The 11,517-nt window shown below is 48.3% G+C and overlaps 1 long non-coding RNA gene across 1 annotated transcript; it reads left to right on the top strand.

The window, feature by feature from the left end:
- The first annotated feature begins 2,355 nt into the window (after positions 1–2,355).
- On the top strand, positions 2,356–10,256 carry LOC127468342 (uncharacterized). Its single transcript, XR_007903528.1, has 4 exons — positions 2,356–2,620; positions 3,267–3,363; positions 4,600–4,752; positions 10,023–10,256. It is a non-coding gene; the product is annotated as an uncharacterized LOC127468342 (long non-coding RNA).
- The last annotated feature ends 1,261 nt before the right edge of the window (positions 10,257–11,517 follow it).

The following is an 11,517-nucleotide window of genomic DNA, read 5'->3' as shown; positions in this document are numbered from 1 at the left end:
ACCCCAGCTGTGCTCAGGGGTATGAAGAGCACACTGGAGCATCCCAGCACCGCTGCCAGGCCAGACCTGCTGCAGTCATGCATTGCCAAAGCAGTGAGGTTGGCTGCAGGTATATGGCATGGCCCCAGTGCTGTTTCCCCTCCCAGGCAGATGATCCCTGTGGGATATCACTGCAGGCTCATGCTGGCTGTCCTAATGTCCCACAGGGGCCTTGTGGGTCTTCTCCTGTCCTGTGGCTTGCAGCAGAGGGGAGCCAAGCACCTGCTGCTCCCTGCTCTGTCAGGGAACGTGGTTTGTGGGATATATGGACCCATTCAAGAGGTTTTGTGGTCCTCATGACTCTGCTGGGGAGGGTCCCCAGGTGGCCTTGCAGCAACAAGAAGTGGAGAGATCATGAGAGTGCCCTGCTCCCCTCACTGCACAGATGCTCTGAAGGCAGAGGTGGGCTAGTGGGCTGCTGTTGGGCTTCCTGGTAAGATGGCATAAGCTCTTCAGGTGATGATACTCTTTGCCTTGAGACTGGGAACAACGGGTCTCCTGTTGCAACTGGTATTTCAGGGATTGAGCTGTCCCTGGGGTCAGGCTGAGCGTCCAAGGGGCAGGGTGGCCACTGCCTGTGCTGGATCCCCTGAGTGGTGACAGCTGAGTGCCTTTGAAGTGCCCCGCAGTGCTCTCTGCACTGCTGTTGGACAGGATCTGAGCAGCCATTGTGCAAAGCAAAACAAACCCTTCCTATCTGTGCTAGGCTCAGAGGGTGGCTCTGCTTCCAGCTGTGAGGCTGAAGAGCCAGCACAGCCCTGCCAGAGCCTGCTGATAACCATCTCACCTTGCAAAAGAGTTCAAGTCCCTGCTCCAGGCAGGCAATGTCACCTTATCAGCACTTGAATGCTCCTGATAAAGGGATCGATCTAACTTCAGCTGCATCCCCATCCCCACCTGCAAACACAATGTACAGGGCAGAGCCAAAGTGAGCATGGCCGGGCCCCACGTGCTCTTTCGCCCTTAGGAGGGTCAGGGCTGCCCGGACTCCTCACGGCACAGCGCCGGGGCCGGGAACAATAGTGGCCACAGCGCTGGCGACCACAGGGTGGGTGATTACCGAAAATCATGCTGCAGCAGAGGCAATTTGTCAAAAGTCCCATTTTCCTTTCCCTGATAAGATAGGGCTTGAGGAGTACAATAATTCTTTTCCAAGATACAATCGAGGCTCTTCTACACAGCACACACTCGGGAAAGCTAATTTTGGCCATGCTGGGCTGGCAGAGGAGCCCAGTATGTACTGGAACCACAGTCCAAGGGACAGAGCAACTCTGAGCCTCGAGGACCAGAACGACCCTGGGGGCAGCAGGGTCACTGCTGAGTGCCACGTTCCTTGCCCACTGTGGCACCCCTGGAAGGTGCCACTGTTGTTGCTGGCTTCATGGTACGGAGCTGATATGATGTGGCACGGTGCTGCTGCCCTGCCAACCCTGGTAAACCCTGTTTGAGGCTGGAGCAGGCAGGGTCAGCAGACACCCAGAGCATGTAGCTGCACCCTCACACCCTCTTCCCTCTAGTGCTCAGAACATTATCCCATCCCAAAGGTGACACCATGATGCGAGGCCAGTGTTCATGCCCTGGCCAGGGAAAGCTGCCCCTTCCCAGCTGCCTGAACCAGGGCTCGCTAGCTGAGCATGGGTATGAAAGTGATCTTGGCTGCCTGCTGCAAGCCAGTCCCTCTGCAGGCAGCTCCAGTGCCATCACAGTCTCAAGAGGAAAGTAGTAAACAGCACCATTGACAAAGCTAGACCTTATGAAATCCCCAGCCTCCCTGGGAACCAGACCCTTTTTTATAACCTATACAATATTTGTAGTTGCTGGATCTGGCCTTCCTCAGGAAAGTAATGACCAGCACAACCCTCTGGCAGAGCTGACTTTTCCATTTTGGCATATTGCTTGGGATGCACTTTCTGCACAGTTTGAAATCTGAGCATAATATTATCTTCATGAACCACATTCACCAGTCTGATAATGTGACCCAACAAAAGGTCAATGGAAAAGTTAATATAATTTATTGGCTGATATAAAAAAAACCTAATCATCTCTTTTTCCTTTTTCCTGACCCCCCACCCGCACCCAGCGCCCTGCTGACATTTTCCAGCCATTCCCAAAACAATGGCCAGGGTGGGAATGCTCTGATTGGGTGCAGGTTTAAAGGAGGCTTTTCCTGAGGGGCTGCAGCCACATCTGCCTGCTCAGCTGCCCCTCCCCAAGAGGTGTGCAGGGGATGATGTGCTCAGGCAAGGTCACCAGCCTGGCCAGGGACAGGGCTGGCACCAGGTCAGGTTTGGGCAGACCTAGTGGTTTCAGTATGTTTGCTGGGTATCCTCTGCTCTGCGGGGTGTCTGGAGCTCATCTGCTTTTAGCTTGGAGGGGACACCTCTGTTGTTGATTTTCTCTGCTGGTTTTGTAGCTGTGGACAGCAGGGAAGGACAATCCAACCAGGTTCCAGGATGTCAGGCACTGCTGCTGCAGCGTCTTGGATGAAGCCTTCAAGGGCCCCAAGAACCCTCTTCATGGACACAGCCCGTGCTATGTTACCTCCAGGGAAGGCTGCAGGAATCCCCCGTGCAGGGCACAGGTACATGGGTGCGTTCCTTTGCACACCTCTGTGGGCAGAGGGGACGTGCTGTCACACAAGGACCCCTTCTCCCTGCACAGTCCTCCCTTCGGGTTTCCCAGCCACCAGGAACACGCTGCTGCCTGCTCAGCCCGGGGCAGGCACTGGAGAGCTGCTGCTCCCCACAGCTACTCAGCATCCACGTGTCTCCTCACGCCCAGGAGCTCGAGGTGTCTGCAGAGCCCCAAGAGCTGTCTGAGCAATTAAGCAGCCAAGTATTTGTCAGGGCATGACCCGTCCTGGGGAGGCAGATGAGCTTCTTTGCTAGGGTGGAGCTACAAAAGTAATTAGTCTTTAGTTATGTTAATACCTTACAGGTACAGAAGAAAGGACCCCAGAGGGCAAGGGGTGGTGGAAAGGATCCAGCAGCTTCTCTTTCAGCATTAGCTGCTACTTCGAAGTAGTGACTTTGGAGGTGCCACACTCCAGAGCTGTGGAAGGGACAGCATGGGGAAACATCTGGCAAGGGCTGGGGAAGGAGAAAGCCCAGAACTGCCTGTTTCTGTCAGGCTGCAGCACTGTGAGGTCTGCCACGGTGCTGCCATGGCTGGGCATAGAAACTCTGGCTTGAGTCAGCAAGTAACTGTCCTCCCTGGCTTCTTTGCAGCGCTGTCTCCAGTCCTGGCTCTTGCCAAGGAAAGGCTGGAGAGATGGAGGAAACCTAAGCACTGTGGCCTGGAAAGCAGGGGGCAAAGAAAACACAGGTAACTTCTAAAGTCAACAGTTTCAGAACAGCAAAATGAGCATCAAACACAATCCTGCCTTGTGTTTTGTAAAGCTGGTTTGTGCACACTTGTGCACAGAGCTGGCTCTATCCTTCCTGGGAGCTCCCTGGTCATGCAGCTCTGCCTGCTGCTCAGCCTGCCTGGCACTCTGGGGTGCTTCTGCCTAACAGCAAACCCAGCATCTCTAAAGTGGGGGAACTGGGCTTCCACACTGTGAATGCTCCCCTGCCTCGCTCAGGAAACTCAGGAAGGGAGGAAACATGGAGACAGAAACCCCAGGCCTGAGCTCTGCAGCAGATAACCCTGAGTTTCTCCAAGCCTTTCACAAGCAGGAACCTACAGATGCTGTGCCCAGCGTGCAGGTACCCCTAGTCAAGACATCCCAACTACCAGACTGTGCTGTTTGTGTTCCCAAGACTTTCTGCCTGCCCTAGAAACTGCTTTTCAGTGTCTTGGGGGGGAGCTGATCTTCTCTGGCCCTTGCACAAGATGTTCCTTGCCTGTCAGCTCATTAAACTCCTGCTCTGTTCCAGCTGGTGCCGAGCCATGCAGGCAGGGCACGCCAGTCCCAGTGGCAGCAATGCTGCCAGTCTGCAGGGCAAACAGGGAGCCACTGTGGTGTCAGAGGGCATTGCAGAAGCATAACTTCTCAGATCATAATGAACTCGTGGACTTTGCCCATTTTGTTGAAATAACAGAGATGAAAAAGTTATTGAGGATGACTGATGGTGGGCCAAATGACCAGACAGTGTAACCTGCCTCATTCTCCAAGGCACCATTTCACGGGAAAGAGCTGAACACAGGCCTCAGCCCCTGTCCTGTCTGAAAGCAAGGCACAGCCCAGCCTTGCTCTGGAGAGTATGAAGCAGAAGAAAGGCTTCCCAGCACTCTGTTTTGTTGTAACAGCAGCGACCGCTGGTCTGCCAGTGGTTTCCCAGGAGGTGCTGTGAGAACAAGGTTGCATAAGTCACTTCACCAATAACTCTTGGTCTTGATCTGCTCTGGATCACACTGCTAAAACTGTGTCCAGTCTCCAGGCACAGCAAGGTTTAAGAGTTGTTCCTTAACAGGGCAGGACAGGGGCATCTTGTTTTGGGATCTGTGATGAAGACCTGGAGAAGCTGTGGATATCAAACGCCTCCTGTCCTGCCCATATTGCAGTCCCCAGTGGTGCAGCAGTAATAGGAAGATTTGTGTTTGGCTCTCTGATCACAGAATCTCAGAATATTCTGGGTTAGAAGGGGCCCACAAGGATCATCAAGTCCAACTCTGAAGTGAATGGCCTGTATGGGGATCAAACCCATGACCTTGGCCCAGGATGGCTGCAAGATCTGCTTCTTCTCTGCACGTGATGTTGAAGGACATAAGGTGAGATCAAGAGTTCCATATGCTATAAAAATCAAATCTAGGATTTTTATTTTGGTTCAATAGGGGAACTTTGTTATGATAAATATGTCTCAGAAACTGGGAACCCAAACAGCAATAGTTCAAAGACATTTTTCCAGTGCCACACATCTAAAGCTGCTCATCACATCACAGCACAGCTTTGTTGGGTGAAGTGTAACAGGGATTGTATCCTCACTTCCTAGCAAGGGTATAAGAGCAAGACACTAATTTGCAGGTCTTGAAGAATGTGACAGTGGTATTTCAGCAGCTCTAATGCTCTGCAGCCTGTGAAGGCTGCACAGTAACTGAAAGGAAATATCTTTGTTTTTATTCACTTGGCTTTATTCCTAATTCACTCTTTGATGCCATCAGCCTGGGATAATATGTTTTCAGAGATAGGCTTGAAATTAAGGAAATGAGTCTGATTAAGTCCTTTAAACATACTTTGAGGGAGAAATATACAACAATAGAGATATTAAAGGCCTTATTTTCAAGCAATTCTATCACAAAATCAAAACATTGTGCTGCTAGATGGTGAGATCCATTAGCAGTGTGTGTGCTTTCTTCAGCTGGAGAGGATATCGCCTTCTTCAGCTAGGAAAGGTGCCAGAGAGCTTGAATCTGTCCTCTGTGCTGGGTGGGCAGTGAGAGGCAGATTAATTTCACAGTAAAATACTTACAGCCAAATAATAAATGCACAAGCACTTGCCCTTTGCCAGTTGTACCCTGATGGGTAGAACTGATGGTTTCTCAAGAGTCTCACATTCAAGGTTTGCATGTGGTTTTTTTTTAGTTCTGTTTAGATAGTTGCTTTAATCTTTTTTAACTGTCTTGGGGTAGTTTAGGTTACCTAGTATTGGTGTGAGTGGAACTGCCTTCATCTTCTAGAGTACTTCCCCGTGAAGTTATCAGCTTTGCAGGTACCTACTGGGTCCCCTTGGCAATTTTTCCCTGTGGCTGGGACAACTGCTACTAAACTCAACTCTCCTTCATAGTGTTGCAGCCTTTGTTCTGCTGTTACCATCACCAGTGCTGATGTGGTGCCCGAGGATTTCAGTCCAGTCCACGGGCTGGATGTGACAAACCCTGTGGAAGCCACAGGAGACTGGTGTGTCCTTGGTGGGGACAATCCATCAGTGAGATTCTGTGTGTGTGCTGCATGGCAGCGTTGAGAAATAATATGGTGGAGGAGTGAAAGTAGGTAAAGGTACTCAGATCCCACTTTTCTTTAAGTATGATGTGGGCTAGGTAAAGGCTGACAGTCCTACTGACTGGAAGACTTCTGCATTATTTAAAAAAAAAAAAGAAAGGAGAGGGGAAAGGGACAAGTAGCAACAAAAAGGGTGCACCAAGTAGCTGCACAGTGATTCTGTTACAGCTTTGTGGCATCAGGGAGCCAGGAGAGTAGAGTGGAAGATAACTTCTGGGGAGGGATAGTCTTTAAAGGACCTAAGAAGTAATCTGGAGAGTTCTTCCCATGGCAGTCGTTGAGCTAGCAAGTGCAATGGGAAAGCACAGTATTATTTATTTCATTTCTATAAGAAATGACTTTTTATGATCTTGTTCAAGTAAATGGAGCAATGAATTCTCCTTTCCCTCTGCTGCTGAAGACATGTGACTTATTAGAGATGTTGCTGTTGTAATGGAAATTACTAGCCAGGGTATTTTAAACTGAGAAGAACTGGATATCTGGGAAATGGGAAAAAGGATTGGGTGGCACAAGAGAAAAGAAACTTAATCTGTGACAATCTTGGGCACTTTGTACAATTTGCCCTTTAAGCTGTTTCACAAGCTCATCTGGCAGAGAAGTGATAATAAATTGTTCAACAACTCAGGCTTGCCAAAGTAGTTTAAGGAGCTTTCAAAGAAGACTTCTAAACACTTAAATGGCTTTCAACTGCACGTGAATCATCTTGAAGAGAGAAACTGTAATTGCAAATTGCTAAGTGTCGTTTAGTGGATCACCATATACCTGTCTGTGTGTTCATGTGGTCTGGCACTCAGTTCAAGAGTCAGTTGTTCCTGTGCAGATCCCATGCCATGTCTGAGAGCCCAGCACAGCAGGGATGCCACTGCTGTTGCCAACCTACTGAACTTGAAAATCTCAGCTGGCAGAGCCTGCAAGCAACTTAGGTCAGGGAAAAGAAATAAAGGTAGGAGGAGGAATGTCATGTCCACACACAGCCAAGGCATGGAGCTTTATCCACTCTCAACCCCTTTTCTTATGAGGCTCTTTTTGTTTGCCTAAGGATATATGGGGATTAGAGAGAGTGGGCCACAGGGATTTCATCCCCTAAGCATGTAACACTCTTGCCAAGAAAGTCAAACATACAGGGCCAGAGGTGTCCCACAGGAGGCCCCACAGCTGTCTCCAGGAAGGGCTTGGTGGCACAGGGCTGGCAGGGGTGTGCTTGCAGCATCTGGGACCAGATGTGGCCAGCTGGGCACCTCTGCACTGCAGAGGTGGGTCCCATAACCTTCTCTGAGCTAAGGCACATATTTATACAGCCCTACCAGAAAAGGCAGGGTGGAACACGCTAATATATACACATTAAAGAGACTGAATAAATAAACAGTAGGTTTTGATTTATTTTCTCTGCTACTTGGATATCTTAGTTTTGGCACAAGATAGATTTCATACACAAACGTGATCTCCAGATAGGTTCTTGTCCTGGCTGATTTAGAAACCATGTGCAAAGGAGAAAATCTTAGCAAATGTTCTCAGAGCAAAATTATATTTATGCTGTTTATTGCCAAAGTACATAAAATCCTTGGCTCCCATCAGCAAGTAATATACAACTGGTAACAACTGTTCTCTGCCCTAAAGGATTTACAGTTATAGATGAGAGATAACAGTGGGTACAGTCAGACAGGAAAAGCACATAAAATGTGATTAGTCAGTCTGAGACTCACTAAATGCTGTACACTTAATGAGCACTGTTCAGCCTCACCTGGGAGAGCGTGGGGTTTGGTGGGGCAAAGCTGGATGCGGAAAATGCGGCGTACGCCCTGGACACTGGGGGAAAGGTTGTGGGAGAGAGCACTCGAGAAATGTCATGGGTAAAAAATGTTCTGGTGACAGAAAGTTGTAAAGGAGTTTTAAGTTTTATTGCGGGACTTGTACCCAGATCAGGTTCAGGTGGAATACATGTAATTGTGCAATCAAAATAGTCATGGGACGCCTGTTAAGAAAGGCTGCAGGACTTACTGCTCCTTCTGTCTTCAAGCCCCAAGCTGCTTACCTCCTCCCACAGTACTGAGCAAAGTGTTGAGGAATTACACTGGCTGTGAATGGCCATAACATTTCCAGAAGGAGTGACAATGCTGGATTGCGTTGCCTGCCTCATTGCCTGCTAACCAGTCTCTCTAAGGTGAACTAAACAGAGAAAACCTGTTGTTTCTCTTGTAATTTCTCTTGCAATTTATTTTCTTTCCTCGTTTCTACCAGGTTAAACACCTGATGCTTTAAAAGCACTGTGATTTCTTAGTGTATACCTGGAAATAACTCATGATGCCCTGTGACCCATCCCTTCCCTGGGGAAGCTGCAGCCAGTGATGCTGCAGGAGAGCAGAGGTTGCCAGGCGCTTCCAGCAGTACAAACCAGAGTGACGCCAAGAGAGCTGGAAAGCAGGGAATGTGCCAACCACAAAAATTAATCTCTGAGTTAATAAAAGCCTGCATGGTTTGAGGTTTGTGAAGCAATAAACGAGTTCAAATTTGCCAGTGACTGAAAAAGAAAAGCAATTAGGTGTTAAGGGGAAACCTTCTAATGGGGATAAAGATAATACAGTAGAATATGCAGTGGGTTGAAAAATGTGATGAGAAATTAATCTTTAATTGAAAATTACTAAAGGAATTTTGATGAAGAACATAGAAATGGATGTATCAAAGCAAACCTTTTAACTCTTTTTTACTAATAGGGAACAGCAGAATAAGAGCTTCTGTTTAATAGCACGAATAACTTCATAATATTTTTTCTTTGAGTCATATGGTAGGCTCTTTTTACCAGTCAATTCTTCACTCAGAAAAAAAATCTCCTTGGCTTCTTCTCATCATAGTCATTTCTAGGTCTGTATGACCTAGAAAGCTATTTCTGCTTATGTGTTTTACCCCTGTTTTTCCACCAATGTCCGGGTGGAACAGTATCAATTTCAATCTCCCTGCCTTCCTATGTCTCTACTGGGGACACTGCAAGTTTGCAAGGCTAAAAGCAGTTGAGGGCAAAAGTGAGCTTAAGGAAATACCTCATTGTGATCCAAATGGAAACTGGGGGAGTCCTTCATCAGTGTGTTGTTAGATGTCTCAAATGGTCATAATCTTAATGACATCAAAGGAGGGTTTTTTGATTTTAAACTGATACATCCTGCTCAAAAGGGGAGGAATAGGCCACAATAGAGACATATATAGATGGGAATTTGGCAAGCTGATAGCAATGGGTAGTTTAGCTGTTTGTAAAAGGGGTAATTAATTAGGGAAATTCAGTGAAGAGGTATTGGCCAGTTACCATTCATCACCACCCAGTGACATTTCCTTGAGGTACAAAGAAAACTCTAGCAGTGATTTAGGTTGGATGTTGGATGGTGACAACTACAATTCAGTGAAAAAAAAAACCAACTGAAATTATTCAGTATTTTTTTCTGTTCTTTGTTTGGAAAATGGACAAAACAATGTCCCCACATTTAACTGGAGGTATTTTTGTTCTCCACATGTAACCAGAGTGAATAAAAACCACTGCTAAGTACACATCTTTAAAATTGCATGCAAAAGTATTTTGAAAGTTGCCTAAGAAGATCACCAAACACTTAGTACTGATTTCTCCACTGAATTTCCAGAGAATCAGAGGAAGTAACTGTTGAGTCATTATATAAAAACCAGTAACTGACGTGTCCCGGGTAAGCAGGGACAGAGGCTTGGCCAGGCTGACACCAGCCTTTGGCAAGAGTGGTGAGGAGGTCAATGAAGTGTGCACTCAACAGAAAATTGAACTGTGACAGTCCTAGAGTTAGCACATTAACAGAAAATAGATGGTTAGAATTTTTTTTTGAGCAGAAGGCGGCGACCATTCTGATTTGAGTCAGAGCAGCTCAATATTATGCCTGATCTGTGGGTGGCTGCTAAAAGGGGCAGTTTTGTTTCTCATTTTCTTTTCCTCTCATTCCCTTAAATAGTGGTTACATGCCTGCCCAGTGAATCAGTTCTCAGTGGGCCAACAGAAAAATATCTATTTTCTTTTCTTTTTTTTTATTGTCAGAATTTCCTGCTGGATCCCTGTGCTGGGCTGACTCACTCCTGAGCTGTGGGATTACTGGAGCTGGCACAGGAAGCTGACAGTGCTGCTGGGGATGTGATGCTCTGACAGGTGGATATAACCCCTGTTCAGTCACTGCTGGGGTTGGATGCAATGAGATGTAACAGTCAATGGCTCCCTTCATCTGCAATGGAGGAGAACTACTGGAAAAAATAGTAGTGTGTGAAAATAAATATAGACCCTACCTACTGTGGTTTATAGATCCCCTAAATTCATTATGGTGCTCTTCAAAATATTTAACTGATGCATCTGAAAACTTAACCCATCATCTGTCTGAGGGCATGTTTAGTGAAGTCACACAAGTGTCCCTTCTTGCCCTTACAATATTGATTATCTTTATATGTCACCTGAAAGTAGTAGAACTTCTGTCACAGTGGCTGTGGAGGTATGTGAGTAGGTGGGACAGTGAAGGAGTGGGCAGTTGGCAACGCCACCCCCAGTGGCTTTCTTGGCCGGGCACTTCTCAGCTATGCAAATTTTATAAATTTAAACCCCGGCTTCTGGGCACTGAGAGCAAAGTGCACAGAGGTCCCAGCTGAGCACTCCGTGGAGCACAGTGAGACAAGAGAGGCAAACAACTGGTAGCTGAGTGCTGGGCACATTCCTTGGACACTGCTACATTTCCAGAGAAGTGTCTCTTTAATGGGTGGCAAAGGCAGTTGACAGAAGCAGGGATGGGTTATGAAAAGCAGGTGTAGACTGGACAATAGGAAAGACCCCTTGGCACTTCTGTCAGGCTGAGGGGAGGAGGAGCTGAGTGACCCACTGGCTTTTTTAACCTGGGGCAACTGGGTCCTGTCCCACCGCTCAGCTGGGTGGTGCCTCTGCCCAGGGCGCTCATCCCTTACAGGGTTTTTTCCATGAGTTGATCCCACCCTCTCTCCCCACAACATATGTAGTGGTCACATTTATTACACAGCGTCCTGCTCCTCTGGCACCTTGGTTGGCTGTCAATCCCACCATGGTGAGAATGCCTGTGCTGGGTGGAGCACATTCCTCCAACAGTGGCTGTAAAAGTCTTGGCCCGGTGCTGTTCCCCATCCCATGGCAATGGAAGCCTAGAGGTAACTCTGGAGGGTAAATAGAGCAGTGGCCCTGATTCCACAGGGATGTCTCCCCTGCAGCTTTTAGGGGCAACATCCAGACCCCAGTGCCTGCAGGACATGCCATGGCCAGCACACATGGCCTGGGGGACCTCCAAGTGCCTCTGCTCCCACCCTGGGGGGAGGCCCTGCAGCCCAACACCCACTGCCATCCCCGGCTGAGACCTCCAGCATTTCCTGCTGATGTCCCCAGGGAGCCCAGGCTCCAACAGGGTCCCCCTCCCCTGGCCCCACTGCCTCAGAGATCCCTTGTCCTGCCCCACAGAGCTCCCCACAGCTGTCCCCCCATAGCCCTGTCCCTCCATGGCCACGTTCCTCATAGCTAAGACCCCCCA

Source organism: Manacus candei, unplaced genomic scaffold, assembly GCF_025592945.1.
Source record: "Manacus candei isolate 608988 ecotype Guabito, Panama unplaced genomic scaffold, ASM2559294v1 h1tg000015l, whole genome shotgun sequence".
NCBI lineage: Eukaryota > Metazoa > Chordata > Aves > Passeriformes > Pipridae > Manacus > Manacus candei.
The sequence above is the reverse complement of the archived record's forward strand: the minus strand, read 5'-3'. Positions and strand labels throughout refer to the sequence as shown.